Source organism: Cervus elaphus, chromosome 4, assembly GCF_910594005.1.
Source record: "Cervus elaphus chromosome 4, mCerEla1.1, whole genome shotgun sequence".
Classification (NCBI taxonomy): Eukaryota; Metazoa; Chordata; class Mammalia; order Artiodactyla; family Cervidae; genus Cervus; species Cervus elaphus.
This window is the reverse complement of record NC_057818.1, coordinates 3137863-3162539: the sequence shown is the minus strand read 5'-3', so window position 1 is coordinate 3162539 and position 24677 is coordinate 3137863. Positions and strand designations below refer to the sequence as shown.

General features: G+C 48.0%; 1 long non-coding RNA gene across 1 annotated transcript in view; it reads left to right on the top strand.

Annotated features, from left to right (window-relative positions):
- The first annotated feature begins 19982 nt into the window (after positions 1-19982).
- Positions 19983-24677, top strand: part of LOC122691472 — a 78567-nt gene continuing 73872 nt past the window's right edge. Inside the window, exon 1 of the long non-coding RNA XR_006340416.1 lies at positions 19983-20103. This is a non-coding gene — a long non-coding RNA (uncharacterized LOC122691472). The remainder of the gene's footprint in view (positions 20104-24677) is intronic.

Here is a 24677-nt window from a genome sequence, read left to right as displayed (position 1 = left end):
AGAGCCAAACAACCTGGAGTGTGAAGTCAAGTGGGCCTTAGGAAGCATCACTAGGAACAAAACTAGTGGAGTTGATGGAACCCAGTTGAGCTATTTCAAATCCTAAAAGATGATGCTATTAAAGTGCTCCATTCAATATGCCAGCAAATTTGGGAAACTCAGCAGGGGACACAGGACTGGAAAAGGTCAATTTTTAGCTCAATCCCAAAGAGAGGCAATGCCAAAGAATGCTTGAACTACTGCACAACTGCACTCATCTCACACACTAGCAAAGTAATGCTCAAAATGCTCCAAGCCAGGCTTCAACAATACGTGAACTGTGAACTTCCAGATGTTCAAGCTGGTTTTAGAAAAGGCAGAGGAACCAGAGATCAAATTGCCATCTGTTGGATCATCAAAGAAGCAAGAGAGTTCCAGAAAAACATCTATTTCTGCTTTATTGACTATGCCAAAACCTTTGACTGTGTGGATCACAATAAACTGTGGAAAATTCTGAAAGAAATGGGAATACCAGACCACCTTACCTGCCTCCTGAGAAACCTGTATGCAGGTCAAGAAGCAAGAGTTAGAACTGGACATGAAACAACAGACTGGTTCCAAATTGGGACAGGAGGATGTCAAGGTTGTATATTATCATCCTGCTTATTTAACTTATATGCAGAGTACATCATGTGAAATGCCAGGCTGAATGAAGCACAAGATGGAATCAAGATTTCTGGAAAAAATATCAATTACCTGAGATATGAAGATGACACCACCCTTAAGGCAGAAAGGAAGAAGACCTAAAGAGCCTCTTGGTGAAAGTGAAAGAGGAGAGTGAAAAAGTTGGCTTAAAGCTCAACGTTCAGAAAACTAAGATCACGGCATCTGGTCCCATCACTTCATGGCAAATGGATGGGGAAACAATGGAAACAGTGAGAGACTTTTATTTTTTTGGGCTCCAAAATCACTGCAGATGGTGACTGCAGCCATGAAATTAAAAGACGCTTGCTCCTTGGAAGGAAAGCTATGAGAAACCTAGGCAGCATATTAAAAAGCAGAGACATTACTTTGCCAACAAAGGTCCATATAGTTAAAGCTATGGTCTTTCCAGTGGTCATGTGTGGATGTGAGAGTTGGACCATAAAGAAATCTGATCGCCAAACAATTGATGCTTTCAAAAGTGGCGTTAGAGAAGACTCCTGAGAATCCCTTGAACTGCAGGGAGATCCAACCAGTAAATCCTAAAGGAAATCAGTCCTGAATATTCATCGGAAGGACTGATGCTGAAGCTTAAGCTCCAATACTTTGGCCATCTGATGGGAAGGACTGACTCATTGGAAAAGACCCTGATGCTGGGAAAAATTGAAGACAGGAGGAGAAGGGGACAACAGAGGATGAGATGATTGGATGGCATCATCGACTCAATGGACATGAGTTTGAGTAAACTTTGGGAATTGTTGATGGACAGGGAAGCCTGGTATGCTGCAGTCCATGGGGTCTCAGAGTTGGACATGACTGAGTGACTGAACTGAACTAATACATCTGTGAAACAATTACTGTAACCTATGATATAAACATACCTATCACCTCTAGAAGTTTCCCTCACTTTCTTATTTATTATTATTTTGTGATAAGATCTATCCTCTGAGCAAGGTTTTAAGTGTACAATGCATACATGAAGGGAGTTTTTGATGATGCTGATACAGGTGATGGCAGGAGGCTTTGGTTATGTGTGTGGAGGTGGGGGCTTGGAGATGAGTAATGCACGTGACCTCAGTGAGTATTTTTTTCCTAGTGGCATACTGAGGGCATCAGTTCTGGCTTCCTTGTGCAGAACAAGGCAGGGGACAATGGCATAAGCATTTAATTTGCGGAGCTTGTAAGATTGAGGAAACAAGAATCGACAGAAATGTCCAATTTTACCTCAGGACAACATGTAAATTATATTCCAGTGTTCCTCTTCATCTCCGAAGACCTTTGCTGAGAGGGGTGATTGGGCTGCGGCTGAGGATGAAGAGGCGATGGGGCCACCCCGCCGGCCGTGGTTACTGGGTTACTGGGTGGTTACTGGGTTACTGGGTTACTGGGTGGTTACTGGGTTACTGGGTTACTGGGTGGTTACTGGGTTACTGGGTTACTGGGTGGTTACTGGGTTACTGGGTGGTTACTGGGTTACTGGGTTACTGGGTGGTTACTGGGTTACTGGGTGGTTACTGGGCTGGGAATCAGTGAGCTGCTGCCTTTCCATGGCGGTCCGTGGTGCCGCACATACCGGGTGACTGGAGAAGCATCCTGTCCTGTTCAAATTAGGGGCACTTGTTGGGTTATTTGTTTTTATTTGTGGCTTAAAATGAGTATGACCTATAAACTTTAAAAAATAAAAATGCGGAGAATTAAATATTACTTGTCAAGAGTTTGGTGGGCTGTGGGGCAGCTGCAGTTTGGAAATACACTATTTTGAATATCACAAAAATACACTGTTTTGGATTTCACAAATTTTAAAATTAGTTGTCAACTTGAGAAAGCTACAGGAGATCACAAAAACCAACATTGTTTGGGAGAAAATACATGCAAATGATATGTCAAGAGGTTAATATCCAAGATATATAAACGGTTCAGACAGCCCACAATAAAAACCACAAATCCAGTCAAAAATGCAGAAGACGTGAGCAGACGTTTTCCCAAAAAACACTCAGACGGAAAGGATGCTCCACATTGCTCATCATCAGGGAAATGCAAATCAAAGCCACAATGAGATATCGCCTCACACTGGCCACGATGGCTATTGTCAACAAGTCTGTAAATAAATGTTGGAGAGGATGTGAAGGAAAGGAAACCCTTGAATACTGCTGGCGGGAATGTAAATCGATGCAACCACTATAGAAAATGATATGATGGATCCTCAAAAAAACTAAAAGCAGAGTTACCATATGATCCAAAATTCCACTCCTTGGTATATATTTAGAAAAAATAAAAACTCTAATTCAAAAAAATACTTGTGCCCCAATGTTCAAAGCACTATTAGTGACAATTGTCAAGATACGGAAGTAATGCAAGTGCCCATCAATAGGTGAATGGATAGAGAAGATGGGTATGTACATACAATGGAATCCCACTGAGCTGTAATAATAAATTGAATCTTGCCATTTGAGGCAACATGGATGGACCTGGAGAGTATTATCCTAAGTGAAATAAGTCAGAGAAACACAAATACTGTATTATATCACTTATATGTACAATCTAAAAAGTAATACAAATGAATGTATAATGCAAAACAGAAACAGATGCACAGATGTAGAAAGCAAACTAGGGGTTACCAAAGGGAAGAGGGAAAGGAGAGCACATTCAGGGAATAGGATGCAACTATCCTATTAGAGACACAGACTACTGTGTATAAAACAGATAAGGAACAAGAATATCTTATATGGTGCAGTGATTACAGCCATCATCTTGTGATAACTTTTAATGGAACAAAATCTGTAAAAATACTGAATCATTATGTTGTAATATTATAAATATTCACAATAATAATAATTTGAAATGTAATATAAATCAACTATACTTCAATTTAAAAAAATCAACGTTCCTGCCTTCTACTGAAAAAATTGTATTTCCATCATTTCGAGTGTTAGTCCCACATGGCATCCTGTTATGAGGACTCTGTGGTTGCCTCTCCCTCTGATGGGACACAGACACACACTCTGCAATCTGCCAGTCTTCACCACTCCTGTTGTTTACACTCTGCCATCTTTATTCACTTGCTCCTTGGAAGAAAAGTTATGACTAGCCTAGACAGCATATTAAAAAGCAAAGACATTACTTTGCCAACAAAGGTCTGTCTAGTCAAAGCTTTGGTTTTTCCAGTGGTCATGTATGGATGTGAGAGTTGGACTATAAAGAAAGCTGAGTGCCAAAGAACTGATGCTTTTGAACTGTGGTGTTGGAGAAGACTCTTGAGAATCCCTTGGACTGCAAGGAGATCCAACTAGTCCATCCTAAAGGAGATCAGTCCTGGGTATTCATTGGAAGGACTGATGCTAAACCTGAAATTCCAATACTTTTGTGAAGAACTGACTCATTTGAAAAGACCTTGATGTTGGGAATAATTGAAGGCAGGAGGAGAAGGGGATGACAGAGGATGAGATGGTTGGATGGCATCACAGACTCAATGGACGTGAGCTTGAGTAAGCTCTGAGAGTTGGTGATGGACAGGGAAGCCTGGTGTGCTGCAGTCCATGGGTTCGCAAAGAGTCAGACATAACTGAGCGGCTGAACTGAACTGAACTAGTCCTGTGGGCATTTGATCCTTTGTCTTCTGTCATAAGCAGTGGTTCAGATTAAAGGTGTTTTAGAAGCAACAGGAGCTGCATGAAGTTCACTGATTTTAGCCCTTTGGGACAGACCTTAAAGTAGGCCACCAAGCCTTGTTAATAAAAGTCCCACTGCAGTGAGAGGCTTGATTTTCTAGTAATGGCCCAGGGTCAAGGCTCAGAAATCATCTCATAGCATCTGTAGCTGCTCAGCGCTTAGGTTAGTTCAGAGGTAAGTGGGGCAGATGCATTATCCTTGTTTTACAGATGAAGCAATTGAGGATTAGAGATATTAAATTACTTACCCCAGGCCACTCAGCAAGGTAATAGCAATTCTTTGTGGATCTCAGTGTCCAGATTTCTCTTTTCATCATGACCACTCTATGACCTGTTCGTTCGTACATACGTTCGTGTCCGACTTTGTGACCCCATGGACTGTAGCCTGCCTGGCTCCTCTGTCCAAGGGATTCTTCAGGCAAGAATATTGGAGTGTGTTGCCGTTTCCTCCTCCAGGGGATCTTCATGACCCAGGGATAGAACCCATGTCTGTTACGACTCCTGCACTGGCAGACAAATTCTTTACGTCTAGTGTCACACAGAAAGCCCTTATGACCTGTGCTGTATTTAACTAATATCTTTCTTTAAATTGAATTTATGCAAAAAGGAATGCATTTATATTATAATGGAATATAATTACATTCTATTGTAGTGGAAACTGGTATAATTTGCCAAGGATTGGAAACCTTGAATGTAATGTGGATGGATCTTCACGTGTACACATTGTCTAATTTTGTCTTATTTTCCCTTTTCTCCTCTACCCCTCCCCCCAGTATCTCTCTACTTGTAAACAGAAAGAATGGCAAGGCCAGTAGGTGGCAAAACCCCAGGAGAATCGTGGTTCATTACAGGTGGAGATAGGTTTTTTTAGCACATATTTTTAGCAAACGTGTTTTGAAGCATTCCTCTATGGGTCTTCAGAGATGCCCTTTCATAGTGTTGGCAAAATAGTTCCTCCTATCAAACATGTCTGACCAGCAGCATTTCTTCTGAAGACACATGTGGTGTGAAGATAAGAACAAATGGGTCTGGAGGGAGTCTCATGTCCTGAAAGCAGTCCATATTTTCTGACCTTTCTGATTCACATGCTGGTAGTTTAACTGAGAGAGAAAGAGAGGGAGAAGCGATTTCGAGAAGCTGGGAGCACACACCGAAACCAGTTTTGTGCACCTGCTGTGGCTGCCTTTGGGTTGGGTGCTGTGGTCAGTGTAGAGAAAGCAGATTCTGGGTCTCCGGCTGGGGAGCAGATTCACAGACAGAGACTCAGACTTGTGGTGCTCAGATCTACAGCAGATCAGGGAAGAGAGAGGTTAGGAAAGGTGCTCTGGAAGAAGCATGGCCTATGCAGCCCAGAAAGCTGAATTTAGAGTGGACAGCAGGACCAAAAGCCTAAAGAGTGAATTGGTCAAAAATACTTTGCCTGCACTTGCCAGGACCTGGGCTTGACAGCCTGAGCTGGAGAGCAAGGAGATCGTATTGGTTCACATTAACCGGACGTCCAGAGTGTGTGGCTTTGGGGCAGCTGGCTCCAGGACCCAGTGTCACCAGGACGCCTTCCTCTTCTGCTTTCCTTCAAATCTTCTTTGCCCCGAGGATGCTCCACCTCCATGGTACCCCTCAGTACCACTCAGCGGAAATGTGCTTTCCTTCCTCATGGTTCCAGAGTTCGAGGGCTGATGTTCATTAGCTCTGATGGCCCATTTCGGGCCATCTGTCCAGCTTGAACCAGTGATCTTGGCAGGGAAACATGGTGACTGAATTGACCATTCTGACAGCGCCTATTGTGGAGTCCGCAGTGGGTCAGACTCCTCCAGCCTTGTGGGAGGAGTGTGATTCCTCACCGGAGAATCCAATGCCAGAGAAGGGCTGGATTTGCTGGGCCGCTGCAGACTATGAGGAGCTCCTTGAAACCTGAAGGAGGGGGTATGAAGGGAAGGTGGTCTCATGGCAGAGAGGGGTGGACTGTGAGCTCGGCAGGTAGCTGCAGCGGTCAATAAGCTATTCTGGTAAGGCATTAAATTCGTTAGGTGTCATTCTTCACTTTTATTCTCTCCATGAACATGAAAATGGCCAGGGCTTTTATTGCACCATGCCGGAGTATTGTCCTTTAAGGAGTCTTCACGATGGCCCCCTAAAACCACAGCCACACAGCAGTAACACAAGGTCTAGGGCTCTGGGACCCAGCCTCCAGGAAAGGCATCTTGAGGTAATATCCTCTATCCCTGTGCTTGGGGCTGAGGCGTATTTTCTCCCAGCCTCACAGGTGTCCGGGCCCCTTAGACAGGAGGAGCCCTAAGCTCACCTGGACTTTCCCTGCACCCACAGCCAGCCTGGCTTTCTCCTGCTTTGTAGCTTTTGCCTCTGAAATGCACTTGCAATGTCTTCTCACTGCAGCGGCTGCTGTGCCCTCAGTGTGACAGGATCTCTGCTCGCCCGGCTCCCTCGCTCCCTGCATGGAGTTAACTCTGGGCCCATCTCCTTCCTGCAGGAAGCCTTGCTCTCTTGGGGATCAAACCCAGAAGGCTCCAGCTTAGGCGGTGTCCCCAGAGGATTTCCCTGAGGACAGCTCCTCCTCTGAGAGCTGTCTTTATGGGTCTCCTCCTTTCTGGAGCTCAGCTCTGGGATGGGCACCATGGAGGCAGCTGAGAAGAGAAGGCAAATCCTGTCTCCAAGGACTGTGAGTCTCACCAGGCACCAGCAATGAACCAGGAGATCTGTCAGTGCATTTGCATTGAATTTGAATATATATTTGCATCTGTTTTACCGAGAATGTGAAATTGAATCCCCAGGCAGTTCAAGCTCAACATTTCAGGTCTGTCACACTTAAGACTGTGATTTTCTTTTTCTCTTCTCTGCCTTCTCACACACGGCTGCTGACTGAGATTCCCATCATGAAACAAAATGGGGAAGGGAGAGGAGAGACACGAAAGTGCTGAGCGGGCATGAGAGTGAGAAGAAAGAGGGTCATAGTCACCGCTTCTCATCCTGGCGTCCAGCCTGGGGAGCCTGCTGCTTGGGGTGGGGGCTTGGCGCTCTTCAGGTGCTAGGATCTGTACCATTAATTCAGAGATTAATGGAGTGGTTATTCACCGAGGAGATACCATGCAGCAGACCCTGCCCTCAGGTTTCTCATGGTCTGGTGGGAGAGGTAGACTTCTACACGGAGATGTCGGCTGGTTTGTGTTGGAAATCTCTGCTGGACCCGGTGGTGGTACAAAGGTAGGAGTGAGTGGTTGGGGAGCAGGGACTGTGAAAAGCTCCCTGGAGGAGCTGACACTTGAAGTGAGGCTTGAGAGAGCAGAGGGTGTCCTCTTAGGTGGGCAGTGAGGGGAAGAGCATTACTGGGGGTGGTGGGGGAGTGTTGAGCGAAAGCCTGGGAATGTGGAGAGGCTACTATGTGTGGGCAGGGTGGTGTGGAGTGGGTGAGGCTGAGAGAAAGTGACTCACAGGGCCATATTGCGGGACAGAACCTAAGGGCCTGGAAAGGACCCTCTGAGTGTTGAGGACATGGACAGCAGACCTACTGAAGGGGGTTAAGTAGAGCTGCGATGTGGGCAGATTTGCATGTCAGTTCTTCTTGTCTGAGTCTGCGGGAACCAGCCCATCTCTCCTAGCCTGAAGAGGAGCTTCTCAAGGATGCGAGCTGTGAGCCTCATGTGAAAATTGTCCACCCAACCCTGGCATGTGGGTGCCCCTCAGTAAAAGCAGAACTACATGCATTCAGTAGCTGACAGGGCGAGTCCAGGAATGAAGGCCGTGTGAGCTCTGGATACGGGCAGCTGGCTAGTGGAGAGCTAGCGGTCAGCCCCCTCAGGGCAGGGCCTGCTGGAGGCGGGAGCTGCCTTCAGCCAGGACACCCTAACAAAGGAGTGGGGGAGGAAGGTGTGCACAGGTGTGTTGAGCAGGTGAACTCTGAGGCCTGAAGACCAGAGGCGTGGGAGCCCCAAAACGGCAGTGAGTCAGAGCAGCAGAGGCGGCGGGGCTGGGCCCCCGTGAGAACAGCCCCAGAGGGAGTGAGTTAACGGGCGGTCACCACCTTCACTTCTCTGCCCACTGTGACTCATGAGGCTGAGGGTGGGCTTCCCTCCTCCCACCCCACACCATCCTCAGCCACAAATAACCCCAGAGAGGAGCTCAGAGAAGCCAGGCCTAGGTAGTGTCCTGGTGCCACCCAGGGAAGCAGGATAAACAAGTGGGCTGACAGCACTTGAATAATGCTTGCATTCTAAGTACAAAATTATGCACAATCTCTGGCCATGGTATACTATTTTTGTTATATTCATCTATCACTGTAAATTGCCTGCTATTATTGCCAGAAATTTGCTTTGGTAATTCAGGGGTGTTGGGCCTCATGTGAAAGGATGGAGCAATAAGTAATAATAAGCAGAAATAGCTGGTGGGCTCTGCTTTACCAAACAAACAAACAAAAAGTCCCCCAGTACAGAAACAGAGGTGGGGATGAGCAGTGCGCGAGGGCCTCCCTTTTCTGCGTGTGGCTGTCCCATGGGTTTCTATTTACAGTGTTCATGTATCAGAGTCCAGAGGTAAGAGGAAAATGAGAATTCATTGGCTTCAAGGAGGAGTTTCCTGAGTGTCTTTTGTGGACCTGCAGTTCCAGGGTGGGATACTTTTGAACACATTGTCTGCCCCCCTTTCTTCACTTGGAGGCCCACAGCGAGGCAGGGCGGTGTGCGGGTGACTTCACTTCCCAGCCAGGGGACTGCTGCAGCCTCACTGGGCTCGTGCGCGGGAAGGTCCTGCGCTTGGCACAATGCTTTGCCGTTTTCTTCTTGCAATTTTTCATAATCTTTGAACCAGGGGCCTGGTGTTTTCATTCTGCACCAAGCCCCACAAATTGCATAGCTATTCATGAGCGCATTGAAGGCTCTAATGTTCTAGAGTAAAGAAACCTGTTTAATTTTGCTCAACACATCATTTCCCAAAGTTGTTTGAATTTGAAACATTATTTTAGAAGACTATTAACAACCTATTAATTTGTATCTCTTAGAAGACACTTCATAAAGGTTCACCCTAAAGCAAGAAATAGGCTCTTGCAGAGAAAGTGGCTCTGTGTGAATGGGCATTTGTGCATATGGGGAGACGTTATTTTCTAAAGTTGAAAACCTCCAGTTCTTCCAGGAACACTGATCGCATGGGAACTAGGGCTCCCATGAGCATGGGGCTCGGGGAGCTGGGCAGTCAGCAAAGCTGACCTAGTAACCAGATCCCCAGCTACATTTCCATCATTGCTCTTCATCACTGCCACACAGTTAGGTTCCCGTGAACTGTGGCCACTGCAAATGTAGAGAAGAGAGTCAAAATGGTCATTTGGCGTCTTGTGGTCAAATAAAATGTGAATGCTTGATTTACTTCCACAGTTCTATTTTTTTTGTTTTTCACTCTTGAACCACTTTTTTTCCATTGGTTATTCTGGCAGCCTCTAGCCACCCCTCAGACAAGAGGGCAGCTCTGCTCCATCGTTAGCATGTGGGATCCACTCAGGAGCATCAGGGTGCCCGTCTGGCTGACGGTTGGTGGGATGTGCCATTTGGGGCCTGTTCACACTACTGCTTCAGGTTCTATTCACCTGGAAACCCTAAGTCAGCTCCCCTCGCCAGCCTGTGGACCAGAGCTATTTGTCTGCCACCAGTTATGACTCTTCAGCCATGGACTCTGACAGAGCTGGGCCTGCCTGCCATCCGTGGGGCACTCCCTGAGTGCCTAGCCAGAGACCACCACACGTAGGACCAAGGCCTCCACAAGGGCCATCTGACCCCAGGGCAAGCATGCTCGTTTCACCAGGGCAGCCTGGAAGACAACCTGTGTCCTCATTCCCATCCAGCTCCTTCTTGCCTCCACATTGCCTTACACAAATCACACCATTTCACCATCACATCACATCACGTCAACATTTACAAAATGAAACCTATACTCCACAAGGGGACATTCAGACTTACTGGCGATCCAGGCACACTCTGTTTTTCCAATCCCATTTTCCGTGGTTCATCACCTAGCCTGTAAATTAATGGCATACTGTTCAGTCTCACTTCTGTGTTCCTTCTCTTTACAACTGACACTGTGCCCACCACTTGGAATGAATCTCTCCTCCGCTTCCCTCTCTATTTGTGCCCCAAGGACTAGCCTAGTTCAAAAGCTCCCTTTCTTGACTTCCTAGCTCACAATTCAATCTGTTATACCCCTCTGGCAATGTCTGAGTTTGAATTCTCTGAAAAGTAGATCCTGGAGTAAGGACTTGAGTGCAGATAGTTAGTTCAGAGCTGATCCCAGAAAGTGGGGAAATAAGATGGGGAAGGGAGAAAAGTCAATGGAGTGTGTGTTGAGGACACTTTGTCTCTGTGGGCACCTGGGCTTAGCCTTTCGTGCCCACTGAGAAACCCATGCAGAATATGCCTCAAAACCATCTCACTGGAATAACAGAAGTTCCTCAGTGACTGGGGGCTGCCCTAGTGATGGGGAGACCCCACACTTGACCTGGGACCCTGTCAAGCACAGAGCGTCAGCCACTGCAACTGTGCTGAAACCCAATAGGCAAGGGGATGCACAGTGCCTCCTGGCGGTGTGACAGGCTCTCCGTGTGAAGGACGTTTCTTCTCCTGAACTCCTGGAGATGGAAGCCTGCTCTGACTCCTCCCTGTATCTCCCAGTCCCACCACCTGCAGGCCCCCAGTGGGCATCACCATGTGGACACATTGGAAGAATAACATCAAATGCACTTCTGTCCGCTCTGCCTAATGGGCTTTGCTCCCCTGAGCTGCCTGGCCCAGCATTTTCCAGCTGCCTACATTGTTCCTTGTGTCTTCTTTTAATTGCCCCCTCGCTCTCATGCAGGGACCACCACCAGTATCTCTTCTCTGGCGTGCTCCTGCACTGCATTGCTGCTACAGGTCTTGTTTTGCTTCTTTCAAAAAGGACTGGGTGAAGCGTGGATATATTTTTTAACAGACATGGAAAACCCACCCGGCAGAAATATGGGTCAAAAATCAACCAGGGTAGAGGGGAGAGGGATACACACGACAAATCCTTGAGCTGAATTTTTACTTGCTGTCTTGTCGTTCTACATGAGGTCCCAGCCTAATAGTCACGGTGAAGGACACATGGATTGAGTGGTGTACATCTCCTGCAGAGAAGGGAGCAAACTAGCTCATCTAGCGTTACTGACTTTGGGCCGCCAGTGAGCCAGAGCCTGGGGCCTAAAGGAAGGGCCATTGGTTTGCAAAACAGAGAAGTCTATTCTAATTATTACGATGATATTAATCAAATTGAAACACTGAATTACTGTTGGCTAGAAACGTTTCTGCAGACCCTAAGCTGATACAGGCCAGCCACTGTGTATTTCTGGTCATTTTAGCCTAGGAGCAGAAATATTAAATTCCCACCGGAGCTGTGTTGGCAAAACAGAGACGGAAACAGGGTGGAATGAGAGACTGGAAGGGAGTGGTGGGAACGGCGGTGAACTGGAGCTCAGAGTGGCAGCTCCGGCAGCCACAGCTGTCCTGTGGGGGTGCGGGTGCAGTGCGGTTAGACTACATTAAAAAAATGCAGCATTGGAACTCCGAGTGTGTGTGACACCTTCCCGTTTGCAGACATTAGTAACTAATTGAAAATGTTACTGAGTGATTCAGCTCATTGGCTTGTGCTCCACCAGAGTGCAGGGACTGAGCTCAGAATGAAGAGCTCCCTCAAGGAGGGGACAGGGTCTCAGGCCTTCACTCCCAGAGTTCGAATCCTCCAGTGACTTTTGGGTGACTGCCAGACTCCTACAGGAAAGGGGACTGATTTACTTAGGGCCTACTCTGCAAACCAGGACTCAGCTGCTCCCTGGATTTTGCTCCCCTTGGGGCATCAGGTGAGACCTGGTTATGCCAGTATCTCTCAGGCAGGCGTGCCAGTCTCTGGGGTCCTCTCCTCCCCCCTCACTCAGCATGTGAGCCCATGATGGCAAAGACATTTCCTTGTTTACCACCTGGCACTGAATAGGTGCTCAATAAACAGTTGCTGAATTTAAGGATGAAATACTCTCTCTGTCCCCACATCACTCCACGCTGGACAGGGAGTTTTCTGAAGTCAGTGCTCTAAGATGAGTTGAATTAGTGGAGAAATTTTTGTTTGAATAAAAAAAAGGAGGTGTCTTAGGGATGCCTGGGAGGGAGCCCCAGGAGGAGGGAATTGAGCCCCAGAGCCTTCCACGTGCACCATCAAATCTACAAATCTTTGCAAAAATCGCCACCCGTTCCCCAAGATCTGTTTGTGCAGTTTTCTGGGGGTGATAATTGTCACCTTGCTGTGGAGGTGATGTCTATGGCTAATGGACCCCAGTGTTATTACGGTCATTCCTACTATGTAGCCTAATTTCCCCAGCTCCTCCCGCACTGCCTGCTCCCAGCACATACACCTAAAGTGGCCACAGAGTGCTGTCTCCTCCAGGCCTCTTGATTAATTCTTTGCAGGTATAAATTGACAATTATTATGCCTCCCATTAGTCATCTCTCCTCTGGGCTGTACAAATTTAGTTCTCCTGATAGCAATGAATCATGGGACAAAGTGTTCATTTGCATTATGTGCCAGCTCTTTCAATCAAACTCTGTTTTTATAACACTTCATTGCAAGTCTCCTTAACATCTCTCTGTTCGGAACGTTAAATTCAAGGCTCTTACAACAAGGAGCCTGTCGCCCCTCTCTCTCCCTCCCTCCAGGCCCAGGTCTCTGGTACTTTGTGTGGGCGCGGGGCTGGCTCCCCTTCTCCTGCACAGGAGCCAAAGCGGGGCAGCAGATCAAGACTCACGAGAGAGCTGACAAAAATTGATAATAACGACCCAATCTACATGGAAGAGACTCATTACCAAGCTAGTTACCAATACGTTAGGTTGCTGGATTTCTGCCAATAGACTGGATCTCTTGTAGCGAGCAATTTTTCACCAGCTTATAGTGAATCTCTTCAGCTTAAAAATACTTCAGGGAAATCACCTTTACAGTAAAAAGAGAGGAACGAGTCTGCAGTTGTGCATGTGTGAGGGGCATATTGGTGGTGCCGAAAACATCACAGACATTTTCACCATTTCTTACCTTTTAGTGTCTCACAGCTGTGAGACATGGTTGTGGTTGCTTTCCAATCCCTGCACCAAATAACTGCTTAATTTTCAAATGCAACCATCTCAGGCAAAATAATAACTCACGTGGAGGTGAAACGCTCATGATTTGGGGTCTGTGATGCAATGTCCAGCTCTTGGAATCCAAAAAGACATGTAAATTGGGCGAGGAGGGAAGAGAGAATAATTGAATTTTGATTCAAACGGGAAAAAATGATCACTGTAAGCCTTTGGTTTTCATTATTTGGAGATTTCCGTCAGAAGGTGTTTTAGTCCACTCAGGTTGCTATAGCCAGGTACCATATTCTGAGTGGCTTATAAACAACAAAATTTTATTCCTCACAGTTCTAGAGGCTGGAAGTTGGAGATGAGGGTGCCAGCGTGAGGTTCTGGTGAGGACCTGCTTCCTGGCTCGTAGACGGTTCATGCGTCCTCACATGTTGGAAGGGGTGCGGGATCTCTCTGGGGTCACTTTTATGGGATCACTAATCCCATTCACGAAAGCAGAGCCTGTCAAAAGCCCCAACTCTTAGTATATCACCTTTGGGAATGGCATGGCAACATATAAAGTCTGAATATGAAGACATTCAGTCTACAGTAGAAGGTTTGGATGTTGGCTGTGCACGGCACGGGTTAGGCATTGCATCCAGCTTTCCACTTCGTCTCATTGTGCATGCGCACAATTTCAAGGAGCCAGGATCAAAGTACTGTGGTGCCAGCCTGCCGAGCAAGTTCAGATGAGAGCTGCCTGTTCTCCTGTGGGTGGCATGCCCAACCCCCCCACCCCATCCCCAAAGAAGCAGTGTTTTGTAGACAGAACTTTGAAACGCATCAGAGAGAGACAGATATGCATTGACTGAAATCGGGATCTTGTTCATGTGCTGAAGCAAGTGCAGACCACGTGTGGAGTGTCGTGGACCCTGCAGCTTTGCTTTGTGAAGAAGACCAGTGTCAGGTGGGCACCTAGCTCTTCCTCCTATTGGGGCTACAGCTCCTGCTATAGATGTCGGTCTGAACTGAAGGCTTGGGCACCATGGCAGCTGCAGCTGGGACCTCTTTGGATTGTCTGTGGCTCCCATCAGCTGCTCTCCACTGAAGATGCTTGAAACAGCCTGCCTTTCACTGTGGGTTTCTGCACATATTGTCTCCTACCCTAGGCCATCTGCTCCTTAGAGATGGGCACCTTTCAGTTGTCCATCCCCTGTCTGCACCTGACTGGAATGGAACCAGTGTTCTAGTCACCCGGTGACTCAAAGTTCGCTGTGTGTGGTTGGAGCCTCTTGATTCTGGTTTCTCCCAGGTTTGCCCCTTCTTTTGCGGCACCTGTAACAAATGACTGAACGTCTCTATTCTTCAGTTTCTTTATTCATAAGCTGAAAGCAATCACACCTTCCTTCCAGGGTTGGCACAGATAGCAGGAGGTGACAAGCTGCAAAGCTGGGCACAGTGCCAGCCCCTTGGCAGGCACCCAATGCATATTAGCTACTGTGTTATTGAATTGCCCCAACTCTGCCCCAAGGTCAGGGACGGAAGCCGGATTCTGGCTGGGGAAGCTGGCAGGGGCCTGCTGGGCTGCCTCTGCTGTGTGTTCTCATGACAAATTATCTGCTAGAGGAGCCATGAGTGATGGTCAAAGTGGCATCTGTCAGAAGTAGGAGAAGCTCCACCCAAGACCAAAGGGTTGGTCTTTGTCAGAAAGACCCGAGGCAGCGCTACTTCGGGCCACAGCACCTAAGGGAAGAGCAGGCGAGAAGCCTCACGTGCCTGGGCACCTGGAACAGGGTTGACAGCCCTGACACTTGGGTTTCAGTGGGGCACATCGGGCGAAAGGCGCTGATGGAGCAGCAGCTTGGCCTGACCGGTGGGAGCCAGTGACCTGGTGGTTGCTCCGTCCCTGACGGGCAGCGTTGATGCTTGGCGGCAATCAGGACACGTGTCATGTCTCAGCCGGTGGGCAAACCCTCTTCTGCCTTCGGCTCTGGCTCTGGGCCATGTGCCACCTCAGGCAAGTAACCTGCCCTTTCCAGGCTCAGCTTCCCTATCTGAGAAATGGGAATGAAAACTGCCGCCTCATAGAACTCTTCCAAATCCTGAACCACAGGGCCCAAAGGGGCTGCCAGAGTCCCACTCATGCTGGCTGCCTGCCCTCAGGTGGGCGCTCCACACTCTGTACTTGGCTTTCTCGTCATCTGCAGACACCCAGAGGTTCTGAAGCTAACAGTGTGAGAAGCACTTAGAGCAGTCTCTGGTTCACAGTCAGCCATCAGTAAAGGAGCTTCCATTATTTTCTTTAAGACCCTGTCCACCCAAGCCTGGAGGTTAGGCAATCCAGTGAGCTGCTGAGGCACTGGGGAAATCAAACCTGAGCTCCGTCATGCTGAGATCTATGCAGATGCACTGTCCTTTGGAGCTGGAAGCCAGATGCTCCTCATGGTCAGAACACTCACATGATGGAATCCTTGGGTTTCGGTCTGGATGCAGGTTGGGCTTAAGACCCAGTAAGGGAAAGATCCACGGCCTCTCCCTGAAGAGCGTTGGGTCCTGGAGTACCGCTCCCACTGGTGCATAGACAGGTTCTAAGTGGGGCTGCTGCTTGGTTGGGCTCAGCTGAGTAGTGGAGCTGGGATTATGACCCGGCTCTGTAAACCCACAGTTGGCCTTTGTGATGTGTCTGCCCAGATCCTTGCTGCAGAAGTGGTTTTCCCTTCACTGAGCAGAGCGCCTCTTGCCATCTCACCCAGTCTTCCGGTGAAGGACCAGGTGTCTCTAAGCCATCCTTGAAAGCTCACTGTGCCTCCTGCTTTTACCTCCCAGGGGCTCATTCTCAAGTCAGCACAAAGCTTAGTGATCTGGCCCTCCATGCAGGCGTCTGAGTCAGGCCCCTCACCCCCCTGCAGATACATGAAATACAAATCCGCTCAACCAGCAGATAGACTCTAGAGGCCTTCCTCACAAGCATGAAGAGTTCTTGAATTCAGGCTCCCTCTGCACAACAGTGGATGAGCTTTCATCCTCATCGTGAGAGGCTGGAAACAACTCATCACATCTGCAGTAACATTAGGGTTTAGGGCAACCCCACAAGGGATGGTTTGTATGAGGACTTTTTATATGGCAACTTAGAGCGTCTAGTTTATGGTTTTAGATTTAACAACCCAGCTACAAGTGGGGGAGTTTGGGCTAAATCCTGACAGATCATCTAAACATCTAGACATTTAGCAGGCTGGAGAACATGTAGCAGATAAATACATTTAATTTTTCATCTTAAAAAGTTCTCCCCTTTGCTCCCTCTGAAACTTTCCATTTCTTCAGAATTGGGCACAGGCCTCAGTGGTATGTAATTTCTAACCCTAGGAAGGCATCTGAGCTCTTGCGGTCAGCATTTTTCAGCATCTGCGGCTCACAAGGGACTGGGCTTGGGTTCCCCTTGTCTCAGGTATGAATAAAATCACAGTTTGAAAGGGAGAGAAACTGAAAGAGAAAAGTTTCATTGTAGCATTATTCATAAGAGCTAAGATATGGAAGAAAACCTATGTGTCAGTGGATGAATGGATCAAGACGTGATGTACGTACACAATGGAATATTATTCAAGCATTAGAAAAAAGAAAATCCTGCCATTTGTGACAACATGGATAGAACTTGAGAGTATGATTTTAAGTGAAACAAGTCAGGCAGAGAAAGACAAAAGCACTCACCTGTATAATTGGTAAAAAGTTAGACTCACAAAAAGAGTAGAATGGGGCTTGCCACGGTTTGGCTGGGAAGAGGTGGTGGTGTGTGTATGATTGTGTAGACCTTGGTTAAAGGATGCAAACTTCCAGTTTTAAGATGGATAAGTTCTGAGGACCTAATATGCAGCTCGGTAATTATAGCTAATAATGCTATGTTACATACTTGAAAGTTGCTGAGAGAGTAGATCTTAAATGTTCTTACCACAAAAAAGAAATGGTAATTATGTGACATGAGGGAGGTGTCAGCTAAGGCTTTGATAATCACTTTGCAACACATAAGTGTATCAAATCAATACTACACAATGTAGGTCAATTATATTTCAATAAAGTTAGGAAACAGAAATCCTTGATGAAGTGATAAAAGTATTAATGTTAATTTTTTTAAAAGAAAGAGAAAAAAATTGAAGCTGCTGATGGCCTTCTAGGAGGTGTTGCCTCTTTAGAGAGGAAATGCTGAAGGAGGGGAGACAGAGATTGATGAAGATGGTCTTTCTTCTATAGTGCAGTGATCTTGGTCCTAATGCAGAATTTTCCTCTTGTCAACTGAAGAAAAATGCACAACCTAAAAGTTGTGGGTTTAGTTTTATTCAGTGAGGACTTACTGAGTGAGGACTGTAGCCTAAGAGACAGCCTCTCAAACGGCTCTAAGAAACTGCTCAGTTCAGTTCAGTTCAGTTGTTCAGTCTCCCAGTCACGTCTGACTTTTTGTGACCCCATGGGCTGCAGCATGCCAGGCTTCCCTGTCCATCACCAGCTTCTGGAGTTTGTTGATGCCATCCAACCATCTCATCCTCTATCAGCCCCTTCTCCTCCTGCCTTCAATCTTACCCAGCATCAGGGTCTTTTCCAATGAGTCAGTTCTTCGCATCAGGTGGCCAAAGTATTGGAGCTTCAGCTTCAGCAAACTGCTCCCAAGAGGTAAAGGAGAAGCCAGGATGTAGAGGAATTTTTTGCTGGAAAACAAAACCCCAAACCATGTAGTCAAACATAAAAATATTACTGTTAATAGCAACAAACAAACAAACAAAAAGCAACAAGAAAATAAAAACAGACATTTCAAGTGAACGATTTTAGTGCTTTTCTATGTATGGGATCAGTGAGTAAAGAATCCGCCTGCAATGCTGGAGATGCAAGAGATGCGGGTTTGATCCCTGGGTCAAGAAGATGCCCTGGAGGGGGTCATGGCAATCCACTCCAGTATTCTTGCCTGGAAAATTCCACGGACAGAAGAGCCTGGTGGGCTATGGTCCATGGGGTCACAAAGAGACAACTGAAGCGACGGAGCATGCATGCATGCATGTATGGGAAGATGTGTCAGTAAGAGTCTGGGCTCTTTGAAATTATTTCTTAGGTATATACCTTAACTATCTAGGGCCAGTATCCGAAGCACAAAATATGTCCCGTTTCCCTCCTTCCTGAGTTCTCCCTCCGGGTGCACCGCGGTGGGGTTAATGGCTGCAGTGGCCGAGGGCTTGATCCTTGCAGGGCTGGAAAGGCAGGCAGCGTTCCCTCCACGCCCCCAGCCCCCTTGCTTCCCAGAACCTGGGTCTCCCCACTTGCACCACCATCTCCAGTGCCCCCTATGCTCCTGTGACACGTGCCAACTCTGTCTAGAGAGGCAGCTTTGGGGACCACAGTCTGTCTATGGCCACTCCTGGGGCCTCCTATGGGGGAATCAGGGGTGGTCAGCAAGGGGACTCTGGTAAAGGAGTCCCAGGAGGTCCATCTCAAGGAGCAAAGCAGAGAGGGGATGCTGGATTCAGGAGGAAGGAGCAAATAAGATGACCATCACAGTTCTCACAGTAGAACCATTAGCCCCCTCAGTTTCTCCCTACACAACAGAGCTCCTCAACATCCCAACAGGAAACAGGCTCTGGGGAGTGTGCAACAGACAAATACACTTAATCTCTCCTACACAGAAAGAGCTGGGTGCCCCTCCTTCCATCTCCCCCGAGTTCCCTGGGACCTGGCAAGGTGCCGAGCAGTGTGCTCTAGGATCCAAGAATTCTGACATTTATCTAAATTAGTGGTTCCGTGTCCCTGTCATCCTGAACCTTTTGGCAGAACCACACATTTACTTGATTCAGAAGGTGAGAGAGTAAGAGCTGCTAAGGAAAGTAGTTTGGACACATGTAGGAAAATTGGCACTTTTCCTCCTGAAATCTATTTGCTCTAAGGCCACAGACAGGTTGTATATGTAGCTAATTAAGCAAGAAGTGTGCAAGGATCAGAAACAAAGGCCATTGCACGACTTTGTGGCCACACCTCACCCCTGGCCTTGTGCAGGAAGGACTCTCTCTGACGCATTGGGATATTGGAGCAAACTGCGCTTTCTCTGTCATTGAAACTCCCTTGAGGGTTGGGGGGCGGTGCTCCCCAGGATCTGGAGCTGACAGCCTGTCCCCACGAAGAAGGGCCCACTGGCCTTTGCTCTGACCTCCAGGGCCAGCCCCGGTGGCTCTTTGGGTGTATTTCCCGATGTTTACTGTAGACATCTGTCACTCCAAGGGAGACTATTTAAATACAACATGTCACCTTAAACTGTTTGCTAATTGAGCAGTGCTGTGGGATTTCTTGATGATCAGTGCCACATGCAAGTACTTATTTAGAGAGATCCAAATAAGGACATTTTCCAGAAAGGCTGATTAGTCCATTCTAGTCACCGTTTTCAGAATTAAGATAGTCACCTGCAAAATTGTAGGAAGAAAATAATTTTCAACAAATTAGCTTAAAAAAACAAGAAGAATGAGTTGTTCATGGAAAACTGTTTTCCTTTATCTCATTCTGACAACAGAGAGGTCTGGAGCCCGGACACTCTCTTATCACAGCGGCCTTCCCAGGCCTGCACAATGCTGAGCTTTCAAGATGGTGATCAGCTGAGGTCATCTTGATGAGACAGATCATCAGCTTACTTCTTGGTGAGTGAAACTCCTTGTTTTTAAAAGATCCCAGGCTTCATCCTCTATCTCGCCATCCTGTCTCTGAGAACTGATGCTCTGCCTGCAGTGACTGAGAGTGAAGTAGGGAAGCGCATTGCATCTGCCTGGTCCTTGGGAAAATCAGTCTCTTAAGGGAGAGATGCCTGTTCATACCTGCAGTGGGGCCCAAAGACAGAGGACTTGCCAGCCTTTAGGAGTTCTGTTGAGCCCCTCATTCATGGGGACCAGGGTACAGGCTACCCTAGCACCGGCCAGCCTGGTTGAACCTTCCCCACCCCACCCGGCCAGACAGAGTCCCAAGAGAGCAGGGGCTGGAGCTCAGAGGAGCTGGGATGAAGCACCCGGGAGACATTCTTCACATGGGTTGCTCCAAAAGTTGCCTTGACGATGGGGAGCTTGGTCACTGACAGGAGACGGGAGAGAGCGTGTTGGGAGAGCTTACGTTTAGAGGCCAGACAGGGTTTGCTGGCGAATGACTAGCCAGCTGATTCCTGTGAATCTGTGTAGGGAAGTTACCAGAGGTTGGCAAAGCAGCTTGGGGGTGTTCAAGGACATCATCCTTTTAACCCTGGGAGACCACTAGGGGCTGTGAGCAGGGCATGGCCTGAGGAAGTATAGGCTGCCTCTTGATGGTGGATCGTCTAATTCCTTTTGGAGGTTGACCCCAAACAGATACTGCAGTTCCATCAGCAACTGTGAGGGGGGAGCCAGGCTAGCCTCCCAAAAGTGTGCCTGCAACCAACTGCAATTCCTGTGCAACCAGCCCAATCCTGAAATGGGACTCAGCTTCTCCAAGTCCAATTGCCCTTGGACTCTGCTTGTTTCATACTGGGAAAGAGTGTTTTTGGTTGCACCCCCAACCTTGAGCTGGCTATTTAATTTCACTGAGCTGCAGGTTTCCTCCTGGAAGTGGGACTAATGATCCCTCCTTGCAGGGTTAAGAGGGTAGTGGAGGGGTACAGTGCAAGGCACGTAGTAAGTTTTCAGTTGGATACCAGACCTTTGCCTTACTTGACCCGTTCAAATCAAGACTATTCATTGTTTGACCTTAACTGACTCAGCAAACCATTCAAAACACCTCACTTCAATCAAAAAAAACAAAACAAAACAGGTAATTGCCCGCCTAAGTAGTTGCATTAGCCTGTTATTCTGTCATTTTCCCCCAATAAACAGATTGCCTTCCTCTCTCTTTCCTTTCTGTGTATGGATCTGGAGGATTTGAAATGTGCAAAGCAACTGGATCGGTCAGTTATTGATCAAGAATGATTTATGACCCCTTCAGGTAAAAAGCTCCTCATAAACACAATTTAGTAGCTGCCACCATCAGCCTCTTTGCAGCTCAGAGACGCAGGTCTCAGGACTCCTGCAGGGAGATAACCAATATTAGCGAGTATTAGCGAACAGATTGCTTTATTTAGCAGCACTTCAGTAGTGTTGGGCGGGGGGTGGGGGGGGTTCCCCACTCTAACCTGTGTGAGAACAGCAGTGATCTCCCGGGCTCAGGCAGCCATGCAGACTGTGTGATGGCAGGAGGGTGGTGGCCTGGATGTGTTCCAGGTCTGTCCCTTGCTGATATATGTTACTCGTGTCCTCTTGGAATCAATTTTGTGTCTGTTAAACAGGATTTATGCTACTCTCTCCTTCCTTCCTAGGGCTTTTGCATCCCTGGAGATAAGAATGGATACAGAAGCCTTTTTGCAATGCTGAGCCCATAGGACAGCATGCTTTCCCCTGCCCCCCAAGTGCTCTGAAAGAGACCTTTTTGCTCTTGGACATTGGGGCAGCTTCCAGACAGCCCTTTGTGCTCCTAATTCTTTCTCCTAGTGCTCTCCACATTCCACAAAACATACACACAAACACGCACGCCAACCACACAACTCCATTCTGTAAGTCAGTGTCAGATTCATGTTTCTAAAGCAGAGTTCTGATCAAGCCTTCCTCTCACTCCATAACCTTCAAGGCTTCCTATGCTTCCAGGACAAAGTCCAGGCTCTCCAGCTGGGCATTTAGACCTTTCAAAACTGTCTTAGCTTTCCTGTTAGAGTGCATCTTGCCTGTGTCCTACCTCTGCGTGTCTTGGTCTCACTGCAATGCCTCACGCCTCCTCGCTGTGCCCGTCCATTTGCTCCTGGCTCCCTTCTCCCCCGACTCTGGGCTCTCTAAGGTAAGCACTCAGCACAGGCCCTTGTGTCTCCACTTCCTGAAAACCACTGCTATTATCTTCTGTGCAGTGCCCAGACAGAATTGCTGAATTAAGAGAAATCCAACTGAATTGAAAGTAAAGTTTCTGTCCTCCATGCAACTCAGATGAGGATATTTAACCACAGTTTTACCATCAAGGAAGCATGTGGCTTGGCCACGGGTGTGGTAGGTGATTTCAGAAAGATCACTGTGACCTGGGGACGCAGCTGGCTCTTCCCTGCCTGCGGGAGGGTGGTGGAGCTGGCCTGGGATTCTCCCAGACTTCACTTCTGCGTCACATGTGTCCTCTGTGGTCTGCCCCAAGTGGGCACCTCATGCTCCCACCTGCTCAGCGCCCATTTCTCCTCCTTTCAGCGACTTTTCCTAGAGTCACATGCCTGTCATTCTCAGGCCAGGTGGCTGGGAGGGGCTGACCCTTGACAGAGATTCTCTCCTTGACTCCAGTCAGGCTCCACTGAACACTCTTCTCAACTAGGCCCTGACTTTTAGGCTTCTGTGTTCACCTTTGTCCTGTTCAATTTTAGCAGAAGTCCTGCTTAGCTTTCCCACAATCCTCTGCCCTTGATATCTGATCAGGCTCCTCATCGCCTGCCCTGCCCAGTGCGTCTGGCCACCTGGCCTGCCTTCAGCAAGACTCCTGTTAGGTTGCTTCAGCCCCCGTTTCCCTCACCTCTGATGTTTCCTCTTAGCAGTTTTCCATCCATAGACCCTACCTGCTCCTTGACTATAAATTCCCATTTTACCCAGTTGCTTTTGAAGTTGAGGCCAATATCTCTCCCCTACTGCAAAACCCCATTTCAACAGTGTAGGTGTTACAGAGAAACCCAGGAAGAGGGCGAGGTTACCCAAGGCCACCACACAAACCTCTCATCAGGTCGTCTAACTCCCAGGCCTTGTTATTGAGGTGAAGCCTCTCCACAGTTTCTCTTGGAAAAAGACAATTCGCTAACATTGGAATTTCAGGCCCCTGACTCTCAAGGAGAATAGCTTTATTCCCAGCGGGTCCTGGGGACAGCGTAGCCATGGCATTCACCTTGGGTAGAGCTGTGGCCAGGGCTCCTTGCTCTGGGAGATGAGCCCCTCACAGTCCTCTGCTAAGGACTCTTCCTTTTTCCTGAAAAGAGCTTACCGCCCCCTTACAATATCCCGTCCTGGGGACAAGGCTCTTTCAGTGTCCCCCACTGGAGATTGCAGGAGGTTGTTCTCATGCAAACGATGGTCACCTTAGGGGCCCTGTCTCGGCTGTCTCACTCCCAGCAGCTGTGTCATTGTCATTATGGGACCTGCAGGTGCCACCTGGGGAATCTCATTGTCTTTGCCAGTAAATGAGATTCACTAGGGAAGCTGCTGGGCAATGGGGAGGAGCAGGTTTGAGGTTTCCCCTCTCTCTTTTCTGAGCACAGACTTGATCAAAATTGCAGCAGGGTCTCTGACATTCACTTTCAAAGCCTCAGTTGGCTGATGCCTTAGTGTTCAGCCATCCCGTTCCCCGCCTGCTCCAAACTCTCACTTACATCTGGGCTGGTAATAAGAGAAAAGTCTCCTCTGGGGAGGTGAGGGAGTCCTTCATCTGGGATAATGTGGAGAGAATCATTATAGACTGTGGTTCTCAGAAACATAACGTATCTACCAATTGTGAAGAATGTATGGGAAGTAAGTGATATCCTCAACCTTTATTTGTCCTTCCTAGTTTCATTCCCAACTTCTGTGCAGGTTCCTGAAGGGGCTAGAGGGGATGTCACGGACATGGTTGGTGGCTTTTGTGTCCACGCATCCAGTGATTGCAGATGTGTTGAGCTGGAGCCCACACTGGACACGAGGGGAGGAGTGAGCAGAATAAAGTGGCCATCACCACTGGTGTGGACATGATTGTGGAACGGCCTTGCTTTACCATGAAACTGTGTGGTTGATTACATGGTGCATGGTTGGGTTCTGTAGAAGCAGAGCCAAGATGGGAATTCTTGTGGGGGGATTTTTCGAGGGACTGCTCTCAGAAGAAACCTGACAGGGTGAGGGAAGCAGGACAGGGCGAAAGCCAGGCTATGATGCGGGCTCAGCTGTAGTCACGACATGTCTGGTCTTATGGGGTGCTCAGGAGGGTGAATGGCTCCATGGAGTTTTCTGCACCTGTCAGGGAACTGGGTTTAGTAGCCCCCTATCTTTGGCTCCTGTGAACTACCCTGGGGGTGGCCCACATCTCATAGACATCTCAGGGCAGGTGGGTTCTCTGGGAAAGGGGTAGCTGGGAGTCCTCAGCAGCTCTGACCACAGCAGCCGGCAGCTGGGGACCACACCAGGCCTGAACAGAGGAGCGGAGTGGGACCCACAGCATCTACTGCAGTGGGATTCGG